This window comes from Ambystoma mexicanum, unplaced genomic scaffold, assembly GCF_040938575.1.
Source record: "Ambystoma mexicanum isolate Mex_15411 unplaced genomic scaffold, UKY_AmexF1_1 Mex_scaf1, whole genome shotgun sequence".
NCBI lineage: Eukaryota > Metazoa > Chordata > Amphibia > Caudata > Ambystomatidae > Ambystoma > Ambystoma mexicanum.
In genome coordinates, this window is record NW_027182324.1 from 19,815 (window position 1) to 40,256 (window position 20,442).

The 20,442-nt window shown below is 40.9% G+C and overlaps 6 non-coding genes across 6 annotated transcripts; 2 read left to right on the top strand and 4 right to left on the bottom strand.

The window, feature by feature from the left end:
• The first annotated feature begins 2,852 nt into the window (after window positions 1-2,852).
• Window positions 2,853-2,926, top strand: TRNAI-AAU (transfer RNA isoleucine (anticodon AAU)). The gene has a single exon. It is a non-coding gene; the product is annotated as a tRNA-Ile (tRNA).
• Window positions 2,927-6,162: 3,236 nt separating this feature from the next.
• On the bottom strand, window positions 6,163-6,235 carry TRNAK-UUU (transfer RNA lysine (anticodon UUU)). Its single transcript has one exon. It is a non-coding gene; the product is annotated as a tRNA-Lys (tRNA).
• Window positions 6,236-7,003: 768 nt separating this feature from the next.
• Window positions 7,004-7,076, bottom strand: TRNAK-UUU (transfer RNA lysine (anticodon UUU)). The gene has a single exon. It is a non-coding gene; the product is annotated as a tRNA-Lys (tRNA).
• Window positions 7,077-12,525: 5,449 nt separating this feature from the next.
• Window positions 12,526-12,598, bottom strand: TRNAK-UUU (transfer RNA lysine (anticodon UUU)). The gene has a single exon. It is a non-coding gene; the product is annotated as a tRNA-Lys (tRNA).
• A 3,458-nt stretch (window positions 12,599-16,056) lies between these two features.
• On the top strand, window positions 16,057-16,130 carry TRNAI-AAU (transfer RNA isoleucine (anticodon AAU)). Its single transcript has one exon. It is a non-coding gene; the product is annotated as a tRNA-Ile (tRNA).
• A 3,236-nt stretch (window positions 16,131-19,366) lies between these two features.
• On the bottom strand, window positions 19,367-19,439 carry TRNAK-UUU (transfer RNA lysine (anticodon UUU)). Its single transcript has one exon. It is a non-coding gene; the product is annotated as a tRNA-Lys (tRNA).
• Window positions 19,440-20,442: the final 1,003 nt, after the last annotated feature.

Sequence of the window (20,442 nt, forward strand, 5' to 3'; positions counted from 1 at the left end):
GAACCACAGTCAGGCTTGAAATGTTGGCAAAGCATCCAAGAACTCTGGACTCCACTACCTTAGAGTCATATTGCCCAAGGTTGCGATGCCATCAGAAATAGCACATATTAGAATGAGCAATTCATATTTCCTGCTTAATTTTTTGTAAAAGAAGCAAAGGTACCCCTGAACAGGGACTTGAACCCTGGACCCTCAGATTAAAAGTCTGATGCTCTACCAACTGAGCTATCCAGGCACAGGGATCACTGCTCATTTGAAACTTGATTTTCACTCTACAGCACCTCCATACATGGCTACCTCACTGGTCAATAAAGGAAATGAATTACTAGTGCATTACACACATTTTGACACTGGAGACATAACTTTTTTCAGTCATTCCGTATCCAGATATAGAGATTTGCAGCATCTAGGACTTTAATGTTCACCCACTTACGGATTTGAATGTTTTGCCACATTCATGAGTGCAAACTTGCTCCCCAGTAAAGACGAACATGTGCTCCTCAATGCACACACTGGGCAATGCAGTCCACTCTAAATCGACGATTAATGACATGCTCGTTTTGTGCAATGGAGTTTCAGTCAATTGGAAAACATTTTGAAAAGTTATATTGCAACAGAAGCCCAGCCTTAAAAAAAGTGGATTTCACTTCTAAATGATTACATGAGGAAGGAAAGGAGACCAGATGCAAAAAAGGTGCTGTGGCTTAGTTGGTTAAAGCGCCTGTCTAGTAAAAAGGAGATCCTGAGTTCGAATCTCAGCAGCGCCTGTCTGCTTTTTTTTCGACCAATCTGTCTCCCCAATATTAAAACTTTGTACAAAGATTGCTATTTCATGCTATTTAGAAGCACAGTCAGGCTTGAAATGTTGGCAAAGCACCCAAGAACTCTGGTCTCCACTACCTTAGAGTCATATTGCCCAAGGTTGAGATGCCATCAGAAATAACACATATTCGAATGAGCAATTCATATTTCCTGCTTAATTTTTTGTAAAAGAAGCAAAGGTACGCTTGAACAGGGACTTGAACCCTGGACCCACAGGATCACTGCCCATTTGAAACTTGATTTTCACTCTACAGCACTTCCATACATGGCTACCTCACTGGTCAATAAAGGAAATGAATTACTAGTGCATTACACACATTTTGACACTGGAGACATGACTTTTTTCAGTCATTCCGTATCCAGATATAGAGATTTGCAGCATCTAGGACTTTAATGGTCATCCACCCCACGGATTTGAATGTTTTGCCACATTCATGAGTGCAAACTTGCTCCCCAGTAAAGACGTACATGTGCTCCTCAATGCACACACTGGGCAATGCAGTCCACTCTAAATCGTCGATTACTGACATGCTCGTTTTGTGCAATGGAGTTTCAGTCAATTGGAAAACATTTTGAAAAGTTATATTGCAACAGAAGCCCAGCCTTAAAAAAAGTGGATTTCACTTCTAAATGATTACATGAGGAAGGAAAGGAGACCAGATGCAACAGGGACTTGAACCCTGGACCATCAGATTAAAAGTCTGATGCTCTACCGACTGAGCTATCCAGGCACAGGGATCACTGCCCATTTGAAACTTGATTTTCACTCTACAGCACCTCCATACATGGTTACCTCACTGGTCAATAAAGGAAATGAATTACCAGTGCATTACACACATTTTGACACTGGAGACATAACTTTTTTCAGTCATTCCGTATCCAGATGTAGAGATTTGCAGCATCTAGGACTTTAATGGTCACCCACTTACAGATTTGAATGTTTTGCCACATTCATGAGTGCAAACTTGCTCCCCAGTAAAGACGTACATGTGCACCTCAATGCACACACTGGGCAATGCAGTCCGCTCTAAATCGACGATTAATGACATGCTCGTTTTGTGCAATGGAGTTTCAGTCAATTGGAAAACATTTTGAAAAGTTATATTTCAACAGAAGCCCAGCCTTAAAAAAAATGGATTTCACTTCTAAATGATTACATGAGGAAGGAAAGGAGACCAGATGCAAAAAAGGTGCTGTGGCTTAGTTGGTTAAAGCGCCTGTCTAGTAAACAGGAGATCCTGAGTTCGAATCTCAGCAGCGCCTGTCTGCTTTTTTTTCGACCAATCTGTCTCCCCAATATTAAAACTTTGTACAAAGATTGCTATTTCATGCTATTTAGAAGCACAGTCAGGCTTGAAATGTTGGCAAAGCATCCAAGAACTCTGGACTCCACTACCTTAGAGTCATATTGCCCAAGGTTGGGATGCCATCAGAAATAGCACATATTAGAATGAGCAATTCATATTTCCTGCTTAATTTTTTGTAAAAGAAGCAAAGGTACGCCTGAACAGTGACTTGAACCCTGGACCCTCAGATTAAAAGTCTGATGCTCTACCGACTGAGCTATCCAGGCACAGGGATCACTGCCCATTTGAAACTTGATTTTCACTCTACAGCACCTCCATACATGGCTACCTCAATGGTCAATAAAGGAAATGAATTACTAGTGCATTACACACATTTTGACACTGGACACATAACTTTTTTCAGTCATTCCGTATCCAGATATAGAGATTTGCAGCATCTAGGACTTTAATGTTCACCCACTTACGGATTTGAATGTTTTGCCACATTCATGAGTGCAAACTTGCTCCCCAGTAAAGACGAACATGTGCTCCTCAATGCACACACTGGGCAATGCAGTCCACTCTAAATCGACGATTAATGACATGCTCGTTTTGTGCAATGGAGTTTCAGTCAATTGGAAAACATTTTGAAAAGTTATATTGCAACAGAAGCCCAGCCTTAAAAAAGTGGATTTCACTTCTAAATGATTACATGAGAATGGAAAGGAGACCAGATGCAAAAAAGGTGCTGTGGCTTAGTTGGTTAAAGCGCCTGTCTAATAAACAGGAGATCCTGAGTTCGAATCTCAGCAGCGCCTGTCTGCTTTTTTTTCGACCAATCTGTCTCCCCAATATTAAAACTTTGTACAAAGATTGCTATTTCATGCTATTTAGAAGCACAGTCAGGCTTGAAATGTTGGCAAAGCATCCAAGAACTCTGGACTCCACTACCTTAGAGTCATATTGCCCAAGGTTGCGATGCCATCAGAAATAGCACATATTAGAATGAGCAATTCATATTTCCTGCTTAAATTTTTGTAAAAGAAGCAACGGTACGCCTGAACAGGGACTTGACCCCTGGACCCTCAGATTAAAAGTCTGATGCTCTACCGACTGAGCTATCCAGGCACAGGGATCACTGCTCATTTGAAACTTGATTTTCACTCTACAGCACCTCCATACATGGCTACCTCACTGGTCAATAAAGGAAATGAATTACTAGTGCATTACACACATTTTGACACTGGAGACATAACTTTTTTCAGTCATTCCGTATCCAGATATAGAGATTTGCAGCATCTAGGACTTTAATGTTCACCCACTTACGGATTTGAATGTTTTGCCACATTCATGAGTGCAAACTTGCTCCCCAGTAAAGACGAACATGTGCTCCTCAATGCACACACTGGGCAATGCAGTCCACTCTAAATCGACGATTAATGACATGCTCGTTTTGTGCAATGGAGTTTCAGTCAATTGGAAAACATTTTGAAAAGTTATATTGCAACAGAAGCCCAGCCTTAAAAAAAGTGGATTTCACTTCTAAATGATTACATGAGGAAGGAAAGGAGACCAGATGCAAAAAAGGTGCTGTGGCTTAGTTGGTTAAAGCGCCTGTTTAGTAAAAAGGAGATACTGAGTTCGAATCTCAGCAGCGCCTGTCTGCTTTTTTTCGACCAATCTGTCTCCCCAATATTAAAACTTTGTACAAAGATTGCTATTTCATGCTATTTAGAAGCACAGTCAGGCTTGAAATGTTGGCAAAGCACCCAAGAACTCTGGTCTCCACTACCTTAGAGTCATATTGCCCAAGGTTGAGATGCCATCAGAAATAACACATATTCGAATGAGCAATTCATATTTCCTGCTTAATTTTTTGTAAAAGAAGCAAAGGTACGCTTGAACAAGGACTTGAACCCTGGACCCACAGGATCACTGCCCATTTGAAACTTGATTTTCACTCTACAGCACCTCCATACATGGCTACCTCACTGGTCAATAAAGGAAATGAATTACTAGTGCATTACACACATTTTGACACTGGAGACATGACTTTTTTCAGTCATTCCGTATCCAGATATAGAGATTTGCAGCATCTAGGACTTTAATGGTCATCCACCCCACGGATTTGAATGTTTTGCCACATTCATGAGTGCATACTTGCTCCCCAGTAAAGACGTACATGTGCTCCTCAATGCACACACTGGGCAATGCAGTCCACTCTAAATCGTCGATTACTGACATGCTCGTTTTGTGCAATGGAGTTTCAGTCAATTGGAAAACATTTTGAAAAGTTATATTGCAACAGAAGCCCAGCCTTAAAAAAAGTGGATTTCACTTCTAAATGATTACATGAGGAAGGAAAGGAGACCAGATGCAACAGGGACTTGAACCCTGGACCCTCAGATTAAAAGTCTGATGCTCTACCGACTGAGCTATCCAGGCACAGGGATCACTGCCCATTTGAAACTTGATTTTCACTCTACAGCACCTCCATACATGGCTACCTCACTGGTCAATAAAGGAAATGAATTACTAGTGCATTACACACATTTTGACACTGGAGACATAACTTTTTTTAGTCATTCCGTATCCAGATGTAGAGATTTGCAGCATCTAGGACTTTAATGGTCACCCACTTACGGATTTGAATGTTTTGCCACATTCATGAGTGCAAACTTGCTCCCCAGTAAAGACGTACATGTGCTCCTCAATGCACAGACTGGGCAATGCAGTCCGCTCTAAATCGACGATTAATGACATGCTCGTTTTGTGCAATGGAGTTTCAGTCAATTGGAAAACATTTTGAAAAGTTATATTGCAACAGAAGCCCAGCCTTAAAAAAAATGGATTTCACTTCTAAATGATTACATGAGGAAGGAAAGGAGACCAGATGCAAAAAAGGTGCTGTGGCTTAGTTGGTTAAAGCGCCTGTCTAGTAAACAGGAGATCCTGAGTTCGAATCTCAGCAGCGCCTGTCTGCTTTTTTTTCGACCAATCTGTCTCCCCAATATTAAACTTTGTACAAAGATTGCTATTTCATGCTATTTAGAAGCACAGTCAGGCTTGAAATGTTGGCAAAGCATCCAAGAACTCTGGACTCCACTACCTTAGAGTCATATTGCCCAAGGTTGCGATGCCATCAGAAATCGCACATATTAGAATGAGCAATTCATATTTCCTGCTTAATTTTTTATAAAAGAAGCAAAGGTACGCCTGAACAGTGACTTGAACCCTGGACCCTCAGATTAAAAGTCTGATGCTCTACCGACTGAGCTATCCAGGCACAGGAATCACTGTCCATTTGAAACTTGATTTTCACTCTACAGCACCTCCATACATGGCTACCTCACTGGTCAATAAAGGAAATGAATTACTAGTGCATTACACACATTTTGACACTGGAGACATAACTTTTTTCAGTCATTCCGTATCCAGATATAGAGATTTGCAGCATCTAGGACTTTAATGTTCACCCACTTACGGATTTGAATGTTTTGCCACATTCATGAGTGCAAACTTGCTCCCCAGTAAAGACGAACATGTGCTCCTCAATGCACACACTGGGCAATGCAGTCCACTCTAAATCGATGATTAATGACATGCTCGTTTTGTGCAATGGAGTTTCAGTCAATTGGAAAACATTTTGAAAAGTTATATTGCAACAGAAGCCCAGCCTTAAAAAAGTGGATTTCACTTCTAAATGATTACATGAGAATGGAAAGGAGACCAGATGCAAAAAAGGTGCTGTGGCTTAGTTGGTTAAAGCGCCTTTCTAGTAAACAGGAGATCCTGAGTTTGAATCTCAGCAGCGCCTGTCTGCTTTTTTTTCGACCAATCTGTCTCCCCAATATTAAAACTTTGTACAAAGATTGCTATTTCATGCTATTTAGAAGCACAGTCAGGCTTGAAATGTTGGCAAAGCATTCAAGAACTCTGGACTCCACTACCTTAGAGTCATATTGCCCAAGGTTGCGATGCCATCAGAAATAGCACATATTAGAATGAGCAATTCATATTTCCTGCTTAAATTTTTGTAAAAGAAGCAAAGGTACGCCTGAACAGGGACTTGAACCCTGGACCCTCAGATTAAAAGTCTGATGCTCTACCGACTGAGCTATCCAGGCACAGGGATCACTGCTCATTTGAAACTTGATTTTCACTCTACAGCACCTCCATACATGGCTACCTCACTGGTCAATAAAGGAAATGAATTACTAGTGCATTACACACATTTTGACACTGGAGACATAACTTTTTTCAGTCATTCCGTATCCAGATATAGAGATTTGCAGCATCTAGGACTTTAATGTTCACCCACTTACGGATTTGAATGTTTTGCCACATTCATGAGTGCAAACTTGCTCCCCAGTAAAGACGAACATGTGCTCCTCAATGCACACACTGGGCAATGCAGTCCACTCTAAATCGACGATTAATGACATGCTCGTTTTGTGCAATGGAGTTTCAGTCAATTGGAAAACATTTTGAAAAGTTATATTGCAACAGAAGCCCAGCCTTAAAAAAGTGGATTTCACTTCTAAATGATTACATGAGGAAGGAAAGGAGACCAGATGCAAAAAAGGTGCTGTGGCTTAGTTGGTTAAAGCGCCTGTCTAGTAAACAGGAGATCCTGAGTTCGAATCTCAGCAGCGCCTGTCTGCTTTTTTTTCGACCAATCTGTCTCCCCAATATTAAAACTTTGTACAAAGATTGCTATTTCATGCTATTTAGAAGCACAGTCAGGCTTGAAATGTTGGCAAAGCATCCAAGAACTCTGGACTCCACTACCTTAGAGTCATATTGCCCAAGGTTGCGATGCCATCAGAAATAGCACATATTAGAATGAGCAATTCATATTTCCTGCTTAATTTTTTGTAAAAGAAGCAAAGGTACGCCTGAACAGGGACTTGAACCCTGGACCCTCAGATTAAAAGTCTGATGCTCTACCGACTGAGCTATCCAGGCACAAGTATCACTGCCCATTTGAAACTTGATTTTCACTCTACAGCACCTCCATACAAGGCTACCTCACTGGTCAATAAAGGAAATGAATTACTAGTGCATTACACACATTTTGACACTGGAGACATAACTTTTTTCAGTCATTCCGTATCCAGATATAGAGATTTGCAGCATCTAGGACTTTAATGTTCACCCACTTACGGATTTGAATGTTTTGCCACATTCATGAGTGCAAACTTGCTCCCCAGTAAAGACAAACATGTGCTCCTCAATGCACACACTGGGCAATGCAGTCCACTCTAAATCAACGATTAATGACATGCTCGTTTTGTGCAATGGAGTTTCAGTCAATTGGAAAACATTTTGAAAAGTTATATTGCAACAGAAGCCCAGCCTTAAAAAAGTGGATTTCACTTCTAAATGATTACATGAGGAAGGAAAGGAGACCAGATGTAAAAAAGGTGCTGTGGCTTAGTTGGTTAAAGCGCCTGTCTAGTAAACAGGAGATCCTGAGTTCGAATCTCAGCAGCGCCTGTCTGCTTTTTTTTCGACCAATCTGTCTCCCCAATATTAAAACTTTGTACAAAGATTGCTATTTCATGCTATTTAGAACCACAGTCAGGCTTGAAATGTTGGCAAAGCATCCAAGAACTCTGGACTCCACTACCTTAGAGTCATATTGCCCAAGGTTGCGATGCCATCAGAAATAGCACATATTAGAAAGAGCAATTCATATTTCCTGCTTAATTTTTTGTAAAAGAAGCAAAGGTACCCCTGAACAGGGACTTGAACCCTGGACCCTCAGATTAAAAGTCTGATGCTCTACCAACTGAGCTATCCAGGCACAGGGATCACTGCTCATTTGAAACTTGATTTTCACTCTACAGCACCTCCATACATGGCTACCTCACTGGTCAATAAAGGAAATGAATTACTAGTGCATTACACACATTTTGACACTGGAGACATAACTTTTTTCAGTCATTCCGTATCCAGATATAGAGATTTGCAGCATCTAGGACTTTAATGTTCACCCACTTACGGATTTGAATGTTTTGCCACATTCATGAGTGCAAACTTGCTCCCCAGTAAAGACGAACATGTGCTCCTCAATGCACACACTGGGCAATGCAGTCCACTCTAAATCGACGATTAATGACATGCTCGTTTTGTGCAATGGAGTTTCAGTCAATTGGAAAACATTTTGAAAAGTTATATTGCAACAGAAGCCCAGCCTTAAAAAAGTGTATTTCACTTCTAAATGATTACATGAGGAAGGAAAGGAGACCAGATGCAAAAAAGGTGCTGTGGCTTAGTTGGTTAAAGCGCCTGTCTAGTAAACAGGAGATCCTGAGTTCGAATCTCAGCAGCGCCTGTCTGCTTTTTTTTCGACCAATCTGTCTCCCCAATATTAAAACTTTGAACAAAGATTGCTATTTCATGCTATTTAGAAGCACAGTCAGGCTTGAAATGTTGGCAAAGCATCCAAGAACTCTGGACTCCACCACCTTAGAGTCATATTGCCCAAGGTTGCGATGCCATCAGAAATAGCACATATTAGAATGAGCAATTCATATTTCCTGCTTAATTTTTTGTAAAAGAAGCAAAGGTACCCCTGAACAGGGACTTGAACCCTGGACCCTCAGATTAAAAGTCTGATGCTCTACCAACTGAGCTATCCAGGCACAGGGATCACTGCTCATTTGAAACTTGATTTTCACTCTACAGCACCTCCAGACATGGCTACCTCACTGGTCAATAAAGGAAATGAATTACTAGTGCATTACACACATTTTGACACTGGAGACATAACTTTTTTCAGTCATTCCGTATCCAGATATAGAGATTTGCAGCATCTAGGACTTTAATGTTCACCCACTTACGGATTTGAATGTTTTGCCACATTCATGAGTGCAAACTTGCTCCCCAGTAAAGACGAACATGTGCTCCTCAATGCACACACTGGGCAATGCAGTCCACTCTAAATCGACGATTAATGACATGCTCGTTTTGTGCAATGGAGTTTCAGTCAATTGGAAAACATTTTGAAAAGTTATATTGCAACAGAAGCCCAGCCTTAAAAAAGTGGATTTCACTTCTAAATGATTACATGAGGAAGGAAAGGAGACCAGATGCAAAAAAGGTGCTATGGCTTAGTTGGTTAAAGCGCTTGTCTAGTAAACAGGAGATCCTGAGTTCGAATCTCAGCAGCGCCTGTCTGCTTTTTTTTCGACCAATCTGTCTCCCCAATATTAAAACTTTGAACAAAGATTGCTATTTCATGCTATTTAGAAGCACAGTCAGGCTTGAAATGTTGGCAAAGCATCCAAGAACTCTGGACTCCACTACCTTAGAGTCATATTGCCCAAGGTTGCGATGCCATCAGAAATAGCACATATTAGAATGAGCAATTCATATTTCCTGCTTAATTTTTTGTAAAAGAAGCGAAGGTACGCCTGAGCAGGGACTTGAACCCTGGACCCTCAGATTAAAAGTTTGATGCTCTACCGACTGAGCTATCCAGGCACAGGGATCACTGCCATTTGAAACTTGATTTTCACTCTACAGCACCTCCATACATGGCTACCTCACTGGTCAATAAAGGAAATGAATTACTAGTGCATTACACACATTTTGACACTGGAGACATAACTTTTTTCAGTCATTCCGTATCCAGATATAGAGATTTGCAGCATCTAGGACTTTAATGTTCACCCACTTACGGATTTGAATGTTTTGCCACATTCATGAGTGCAAACTTGCTCCCCAGTAAAGACGAACATGTGCTCCTCAATGCACACACTGGGCAATGCAGTCCACTCTAAATCGACGATTAATGACATGCTCGTTTTGTGCAATGGAGTTTCAGTCAATTGGAAAACATTTTGAAAAGTTATATTGCAACAGAAGCCCAGCCTTAAAAAAAGTGGATTTCACTTCTAAATGATTACATGAGGAAGGAAAGGAGACCAGATGCAAAAAAGGTGCTGTGGCTTAGTTGGTTAAAGCGCCTGTCTAGTAAAAAGGAGATACTGAGTTCGAATCTCAGCAGCGCCTGTCTGCTTTTTTTCGACCAATCTGTCTCCCCAATATTAAAACTTTGTACAAAGATTGCTATTTCATGCTATTTAGAAGCACAGTCAGGCTTGAAATGTTGGCAAAGCACCCAAGAACTCTGGTCTCCACTACCTTAGAGTCATATTGCCCAAGGTTGAGATGCCATCAGAAATAACACATATTCGAATGAGCAATTCATATTTCCTGCTTAATTTTTTGTAAAAGAAGCAAAGGTACGCTTGAACAAGGACTTGAACCCTGGACCCACAGGATCACTGCCCATTTGAAACTTGATGTTCACTCTACAGCACCTCCATACATGGCTACCTCACTGGTCAATAAAGGAAATGAATTACTAGTGCATTACACACATTTTGACACTGGAGACATGACTTTTTTCAGTCATTCCGTATCCAGATATAGAGATTTGCAGCATCTAGGACTTTAATGGTCATCCACCCCACGGATTTGAATGTTTTGCCACATTCATGAGTGCAAACTTGCTCCCCAGTAAAGACGTACATGTGCTCCTCAATGCACACACTGGGCAATGCAGTCCACTCTAAATCGTCGATTACTGACATGCTCGTTTTGTGCAATGGAGTTTCAGTCAATTGGAAAACATTTTGAAAAGTTATATTGCAACAGAAGCCCAGCCTTAAAAAAAGTGGATTTCACTTCTAAATGATTACATGAGGAAGGAAAGGAGACCAGATGCAACAGGGACTTGAACCCTGGACCCTCAGATTAAAAGTCTGATGCTCTACCGACTGAGCTATCCAGGCACAGGGATCACTGTCCATTTGAAACTTGATTTTCACTCTACAGCACCTCCATACATGGCTACCTCACTGGTCAATAAAGGAAATGAATTACTAGTGCATTACACACATTTTGACACTGGAGACATAACTTTTTTTAGGCATTCCGTATCCAGATGTAGAGATTTGCAGCATCTAGGACTTTAATGGTCACCCACTTACGGATTTGAATGTTTTGCCACATTCATGAGTGCAAACTTGCTCCCCAGTAAAGACGTACATGTGCTCCTCAATGCACACACTGGGCAATGCAGTCCGCTCTAAATCGACGATTAATGACATGCTCGTTTTGTGCAATGGAGTTTCAGTCAATTGGAAAACATTTTGAAAAGTTATATTGCAACAGAAGCCCAGCCTTAAAAAAAATGGATTTCACTTCTAAATGATTACATGAGGAAGGAAAGGAGACCAGATGCAAAAAAGGTGCTGTGGCTTAGTTGGTTAAAGCGCCTGTCTAGTAAACAGGAGATCCTGAGTTCGAATCTCAGCAGCGCCTGTCTGCTTTTTTTTCGACCAATCTGTCTCCCCAATATTAAAACTTTGTACAAAGATTGCTATTTCATGCTATTTAGAAGCACAGTCAGGCTTGAAATGTTGGCAAAGCATCCAAGAACTCTGGACTCCACTACCTTAGAGTCATATTGCCCAAGGTTGCGATGCCATCAGAAATCGCACATATTAGAATGAGCAATTCATATTTCCTGCTTAATTTTTTGTAAAAGAAGCAAAGGTACGCCTGAACAGTGACTTGAACCCTGGACCCTCAGATTAAAAGTCTGATGCTCTACCGACTGAGCTATCCAGGCACAGGGATCACTGCCCATTTGAAACTTGATTTTCACTCTACAGCACCTCCATACATGGCTACCTCACTGGTCAATAAAGGAAATGAATTACTAGTGCATTACACACATTTTGACACTGGAGACATAACTTTTTTCAGTCATTCCGTATCCAGATATAGAGATTTGCAGCATCTAGGACTTTAATGTTCACCCACTTACGGATTTGAATGTTTTGCCACATTCATGAGTGCAAACTTGCTCCCCAGTAAAGACGAACATGTGCTCCTCAATGCACACACTGGGCAATGCAGTCCACTCTAAATCGATGATTAATGACATGCTCGTTTTGTGCAATGGAGTTTCAGTCAATTGGAAAACATTTTGAAAAGTTATATTGCAACAGAAGCCCAGCCTTAAAAAAGTGGATTTCACTTCTAAATGATTACATGAGAATGGAAAGGAGACCAGATGCAAAAAAGGTGCTGTGGCTTAGTTGGTTAAAGTGCCTTTCTAGTAAACAGGAGATCCTGAGTTCGAATCTCAGCAGCGCCTGTCTGCTTTTTTTTCGACCAATCTGTCTCCCCAATATTAAAACTTTGTACAAAGATTGCTATTTCATGCTATTTAGAAGCACAGTCAGGCTTGAAATGTTGGCAAAGCATCCAAGAACTCTGGACTCCACTACCTTAGAGTCATATTGCCCAAGGTTGCGATGCCATCAGAAATAGCACATATTAGAATGAGCAATTCATATTTCCTGCTTAAATTTTTGTAAAAGAAGCAAAGGTACGCCTGAACAGGGACTTGAACCCTGGACCCTCAGATTAAAAGTCTGATGCTCTACCGACTGAGCTATCCAGGCACAGGGATCACTACTCATTTGAAACTTGATTTTCACTCTACAGCACCTCCATACATGGCTACCTCACTGGTCAATAAAGGAAATGAATTACTAGTGCATTACACACATTTTGACACTGGAGACATAACTTTTTTCAGTCATTCCGTATCCAGATATAGAGATTTGCAGCATCTAGGACTTTAATGTTCACCCACTTACGGATTTGAATGTTTTGCCACATTCATGAGTGCAAACTTGCTCCCCAGTAAAGACGAACATGTGCTCCTCAATGCACACACTGGGCAATGCAGTCCACTCTAAATCGACGATTAATGACATGCTCGTTTTGTGCAATGGAGTTTCAGTCAATTGGAAAACATTTTGAAAAGTTATATTGCAACAGAAGCCCAGCCTTAAAAAAGTGGATTTCACTTCTAAATGATTACATGAGGAAGGAAAGGAGACCAGATGTAAAAAAGGTGCTGTGGCTTAGTTGGTTAAAGCGCCTGTCTAGTAAACAGGAGATCCTGAGTTCGAATCTCAGCAGCGCCTGTCTGCTTTTTTTTCGACCAATCTGTCTCCCCAATATTAAAACTTTGTACAAAGATTGCTATTTCATGCTATTTAGAACCACAGTCAGGCTTGAAATGTTGGCAAAGCATCCAAGAACTCTGGACTCCACTACCTTAGAGTCATATTGCCCAAGGTTGCGATGCCATCAGAAATAGCACATATTAGAATGAGCAATTCATATTTCCTGCTTAATTTTTTGTAAAAGAAGCAAAGGTACCCCTGAACAGGGACTTGAACCCTGGACCCTCAGATTAAAAGTCTGATGCTCTACCAACTGAGCTATCCAGGCACAGGGATCACTGCTCATTTGAAACTTGATTTTCACTCTACAGCACCTCCATACATGGCTACCTCACTGGTCAATAAAGGAAATGAATTACTAGTGCATTACACACATTTTGACACTGGAGACATAACTTTTTTCAGTCATTCCGTATCCAGATATAGAGATTTGCAGCATCTAGGACTTTAATGTTCACCCACTTACGGATTTGAATGTTTTGCCACATTCATGAGTGCAAACTTGCTCCCCAGTAAAGACGAACATGTGCTCCTCAATGCACACACTGGGCAATGCAGTCCACTCTAAATCGACGATTAATGACATGCTCGTTTTGTGCAATGGAGTTTCAGTCAATTGGAAAACATTTTGAAAAGTTATATTGCAACAGAAGCCCAGCCTTAAAAAAAGTGGATTTCACTTCTAAATGATTACATGAGGAAGGAAAGGAGACCAGATGCAAAAAAGGTGCTGTGGCTTAGTTGGTTAAAGCGCCTGTCTAGTAAAAAGGAGATCCTGAGTTCGAATCTCAGCAGCGCCTGTCTGCTTTTTTTTCGACCAATCTGTCTCCCCAATATTAAAACTTTGTACAAAGATTGCTATTTCATGCTATTTAGAAGCACAGTCAGGCTTGAAATGTTGGCAAAGCACCCAAGAACTCTGGTCTCCACTACCTTAGAGTCATATTGCCCAAGGTTGAGATGCCATCAGAAATAACACATATTCGAATGAGCAATTCATATTTCCTGCTTAATTTTTTGTAAAAGAAGCAAAGGTACGCTTGAACAGGGACTTGAACCCTGGACCCACAGGATCACTGCCCATTTGAAACTTGATTTTCACTCTACAGCACTTCCATACATGGCTACCTCACTGGTCAATAAAGGAAATGAATTACTAGTGCATTACACACATTTTGACACTGGAGACATGACTTTTTTCAGTCATTCCGTATCCAGATATAGAGATTTGCAGCATCTAGGACTTTAATGGTCATCCACCCCACGGATTTGAATGTTTTGCCACATTCATGAGTGCAAACTTGCTCCCCAGTAAAGACGTACATGTGCTCCTCAATGCACACACTGGGCAATGCAGTCCACTCTAAATCGTCGATTACTGACATGCTCGTTTTGTGCAATGGAGTTTCAGTCAATTGGAAAACATTTTGAAAAGTTATATTGCAACAGAAGCCCAGCCTTAAAAAAAGTGGATTTCACTTCTAAATGATTACATGAGGAAGGAAAGGAGACCAGATGCAACAGGGACTTGAACCCTGGACCATCAGATTAAAAGTCTGATGCTCTACCGACTGAGCTATCCAGGCACAGGGATCACTGCCCATTTGAAACTTGATTTTCACTCTACAGCACCTCCATACATGGTTACCTCACTGGTCAATAAAGGAAATGAATTACCAGTGCATTACACACATTTTGACACTGGAGACATAACTTTTTTCAGTCATTCCGTATCCAGATGTAGAGATTTGCAGCATCTAGGACTTTAATGGTCACCCACTTACAGATTTGAATGTTTTGCCACATTCATGAGTGCAAACTTGCTCCCCAGTAAAGACGTACATGTGCACCTCAATGCACACACTGGGCAATGCAGTCCGCTCTAAATCGACGATTAATGACATGCTCGTTTTGTGCAATGGAGTTTCAGTCAATTGGAAAACATTTTGAAAAGTTATATTTCAACAGAAGCCCAGCCTTAAAAAAAATGGATTTCACTTCTAAATGATTACATGAGGAAGGAAAGGAGACCAGATGCAAAAAAGGTGCTGTGGCTTAGTTGGTTAAAGCGCCTGTCTAGTAAACAGGAGATCCTGAGTTCGAATCTCAGCAGCGCCTGTCTGCTTTTTTTTCGACCAATCTGTCTCCCCAATATTAAAACTTTGTACAAAGATTGCTATTTCATGCTATTTAGAAGCACAGTCAGGCTTGAAATGTTGGCAAAGCATCCAAGAACTCTGGACTCCACTACCTTAGAGTCATATTGCCCAAGGTTGGGATGCCATCAGAAATAGCACATATTAGAATGAGCAATTCATATTTCCTGCTTAATTTTTTGTAAAAGAAGCAAAGGTACGCCTGAACAGTGACTTGAACCCTGGACCCTCAGATTAAAAGTCTGATGCTCTACCGACTGAGCTATCCAGGCACAGGGATCACTGCCCATTTGAAACTTGATTTTCACTCTACAGCACCTCCATACATGGCTACCTCAATGGTCAATAAAGGAAATGAATTACTAGTGCATTACACACATTTTGACACTGGACACATAACTTTTTTCAGTCATTCCGTATCCAGATATAGAGATTTGCAGCATCTAGGACTTTAATGTTCACCCACTTACGGATTTGAATGTTTTGCCACATTCATGAGTGCAAACTTGCTCCCCAGTAAAGACGAACATGTGCTCCTCAATGCACACACTGGGCAATGCAGTCCACTCTAAATCGACGATTAATGACATGCTCGTTTTGTGCAATGGAGTTTCAGTCAATTGGAAAACATTTTGAAAAGTTATATTGCAACAGAAGCCCAGCCTTAAAAAAGTGGATTTCACTTCTAAATGATTACATGAGAATGGAAAGGAGACCAGATGCAAAAAAGGTGCTGTGGCTTAGTTGGTTAAAGCGCCTGTCTAATAAACAGGAGATCCTGAGTTCGAATCTCAGCAGCGCCTGTCTGCTTTTTTTTCGACCAATCTGTCTCCCCAATATTAAAACTTTGTACAAAGATTGCTATTTCATGCTATTTAGAAGCACAGTCAGGCTTGAAATGTTGGCAAAGCATCCAAGAACTCTGGACTCCACTACCTTAGAGTCATATTGCCCAAGGTTGCGATGCCATCAGAAATAGCACATATTAGAATGAGCAATTCATATTTCCTGCTTAAATTTTTGTAAAAGAAGCAACGGTACGCCTGAACAGGGACTTGACCCCTGGACCCTCAGATTAAAAGTCTGATGCTCTACCGACTGAGCTATCCAGGCACAGGGATCACTGCTCATTTGAAACTTGATTTTCACTCTACAGCACCTCCATACATGGCTACCTCACTGGTCAATAAAGGAAATGAATTACTAGTGCATTACACACATTTTGACACTGGAGACATAACTTTTTTCAGTCATTCCGTATCCAGATATAGAGATTTGCAGCATCTAGGACTTTAATGTTCACCCACTTACGGATTTGAATGTTTTGCCACATTCATGAGTGCAAACTTGCTCCCCAGTAAAGACGAACATGTGCTCCTCAATGCACACACTGGGCAATGCAGTCCACTCTAAATCGACGATTAATGACATGCTCGTTTTGTGCAATGGAGTTTCAGTCAATTGGAAAACATTTTGAAAAGTTATATTGCAACAGAAGCCCAGCCTTAAAAAAAGTGGATTTCACTTCTAAATGATTACATGAGGAAGGAAAGGAGACCAGATGCAAAAAAGGTGCTGTGGCTTAGTTGGTTAAAGCGCCTGTTTAGTAAAAAGGAGATACTGAGTTCGAATCTCAGCAGCGCCTGTCTGCTTTTTTTCGACCAATCTGTCTCCCCAATATTAAAACTTTGTACAAAGATTGCTATTTCATGCTATTTAGAAGCACAGTCAGGCTTGAAATGTTGGCAAAGCACCCAAGAACTCTGGTCTCCACTACCTTAGAGTCATATTGCCCAAGGTTGAGATGCCATCAGAAATAACACATATTCGAATGAGCAATTCATATTTCCTGCTTAATTTTTTGTAAAAGAAGCAAAGGTACGCTTGAACAAGGACTTGAACCCTGGACCCACAGGATCACTGCCCATTTGAAACTTGATTTTCACTCTACAGCACCTCCATACATGGCTACCTCACTGGTCAATAAAGGAAATGAATTACTAGTGCATTACACACATTTTGACACTGGAGACATGACTTTTTTCAGTCATTCCGTATCCAGATATAGAGATTTGCAGCATCTAGGACTTTAATGGTCATCCACCCCACGGATTTGAATGTTTTGCCACATTCATGAGTGCATACTTGCTCCCCAGTAAAGACGTACATGTGCTCCTCAATGCACACACTGGGCAATGCAGTCCACTCTAAATCGTCGATTACTGACATGCTCGTTTTGTGCAATGGAGTTTCAGTCAATTGGAAAACATTTTGAAAAGTTATATTGCAACAGAAGCCCAGCCTTAAAAAAAGTGGATTTCACTTCTAAATGATTACATGAGGAAGGAAAGGAGACCAGATGCAACAGGGACTTGAACCCTGGACCCTCAGATTAAAAGTCTGATGCTCTACCGACTGAGCTATCCAGGCACAGGGATCACTGCCCATTTGAAACTTGATTTTCACTCTACAGCACCTCCATACATGGCTACCTCACTGGTCAATAAAGGAAATGAATTACTAGTGCATTACACACATTTTGACACTGGAGACATAACTTTTTTTAGTCATTCCGTATCCAGATGTAGAGATTTGCAGCATCTAGGACTTTAATGGTCACCCACTTACGGATTTGAATGTTTTGCCACATTCATGAGTGCAAACTTGCTCCCCAGTAAAGACGTACATGTGCTCCTCAATGCACAGACTGGGCAATGCAGTCCGCTCTAAATCGACGATTAATGACATGCTCGTTTTGTGCAATGGAGTTTCAGTCAATTGGAAAACATTTTGAAAAGTTATATTGCAACAGAAGCCCAGCCTTAAAAAAAATGGATTTCACTTCTAAATGATTACATGAGGAAGGAAAGGAGACCAGATGCAAAAAAGGTGCTGTGGCTTAGTTGGTTAAAGCGCCTGTCTAGTAAACAGGAGATCCTGAGTTCGAATCTCAGCAGCGCCTGTCTGCTTTTTTTTCGACCAATCTGTCTCCCCAATATTAAACTTTGTACAAAGATTGCTATTTCATGCTATTTAGAAGCACAGTCAGGCTTGAAATGTTGGCAAAGCATCCAAGAACTCTGGACTCCACTACCTTAGAGTCATATTGCCCAAGGTTGCGATGCCATCAGAAATCGCACATATTAGAATGAGCAATTCATATTTCCTGCTTAATTTTTTATAAAAGAAGCAAAGGTACGCCTGAACAGTGACTTGAACCCTGGACCCTCAGATTAAAAGTCTGATGCTCTACCGACTGAGCTATCCAGGCACAGGAATCACTGTCCATTTGAAACTTGATTTTCACTCTACAGCACCTCCATACATGGCTACCTCACTGGTCAATAAAGGAAATGAATTACTAGTGCATTACACACATTTTGACACTGGAGACATAACTTTTTTCAGTCATTCCGTATCCAGATATAGAGATTTGCAGCATCTAGGACTTTAATGTTCACCCACTTACGGATTTGAATGTTTTGCCACATTCATGAGTGCAAACTTGCTCCCCAGTAAAGACGAACATGTGCTCCTCAATGCACACACTGGGCAATGCAGTCCACTCTAAATCGATGATTAATGACATGCTCGTTTTGTGCAATGGAGTTTCAGTCAATTGGAAAACATTTTGAAAAGTTATATTGCAACAGAAGCCCAGCCTTAAAAAAGTGGATTTCACTTCTAAATGATTACATGAGAATGGAAAGGAGACCAGATGCAAAAAAGGTGCTGTGGCTTAGTTGGTTAAAGCGCCTTTCTAGTAAACAGGAGATCCTGAGTTTGAATCTCAGCAGCGCCTGTCTGCTTTTTTTTCGACCAATCTGTCTCCCCAATATTAAAACTTTGTACAAAGATTGCTATTTCATGCTATTTAGAAGCACAGTCAGGCTTGAAATGTTGGCAAAGCATTCAAGAACTCTGGACTCCACTACCTTAGAGTCATATTGCCCAAGGTTGCGATGCCATCAGAAATAGCACATATTAGAATGAGCAATTCATATTTCCTGCTTAAATTTTTGTAAAAGAAGCAAAGGTACGCCTGAACAGGGACTTGAACCCTGGACCCTCAGATTAAAAGTCTGATGCTCTACCGACTGAGCTATCCAGGCACAGGGATCACTGCTCATTTGAAACTTGATTTTCACTCTACAGCACCTCCATACATGGCTACCTCACTGGTCAATAAAGGAAATGAATTACTAGTGCATTACACACATTTTGACACTGGAGACATAACTTTTTTCAGTCATTCCGTATCCAGATATAGAGATTTGCAGCATCTAGGACTTTAATGTTCACCCACTTACGGATTTGAATGTTTTGCCACATTCATGAGTGCAAACTTGCTCCCCAGTAAAGACGAACATGTGCTCCTCAATGCACACACTGGGCAATGCAGTCCACTCTAAATCGACGATTAATGACATGCTCGTTTTGTGCAATGGAGTTTCAGTCAATTGGAAAACATTTTGAAAAGTTATATTGCAACAGAAGCCCAGCCTTAAAAAAGTGGATTTCACTTCTAAATGATTACATGAGGAAGGAAAGGAGACCAGATGCAAAAAAGGTGCTGTGGCTTAGTTGGTTAAAGCGCCTGTCTAGTAAACAGGAGATCCTGAGTTCGAATCTCAGCAGCGCCTGTCTGCTTTTTTTTCGACCAATCTGTCTCCCCAATATTAAAACTTTGTACAAAGATTGCTATTTCATGCTATTTAGAAGCACAGTCAGGCTTGAAATGTTGGCAAAGCATCCAAGAACTCTGGACTCCACTACCTTAGAGTCATATTGCCCAAGGTTGCGATGCCATCAGAAATAGCACATATTAGAATGAGCAATTCATATTTCCTGCTTAATTTTTTGTAAAAGAAGCAAAGGTACACCTGAACAGGGACTTGAACCCTGGACCCTCAGATTAAAAGTCTGATGCTCTACCGACTGAGCTATCCAGGCACAAGTATCACTGCCCATTTGAAACTTGATTTTCACTCTACAGCACCTCCATACAAGGCTACCTCACTGGTCAATAAAGGAAATGAATTACTAGTGCATTACACACATTTTGACACTGGAGACATAACTTTTTTCAGTCATTCCGTATCCAGATATAGAGAT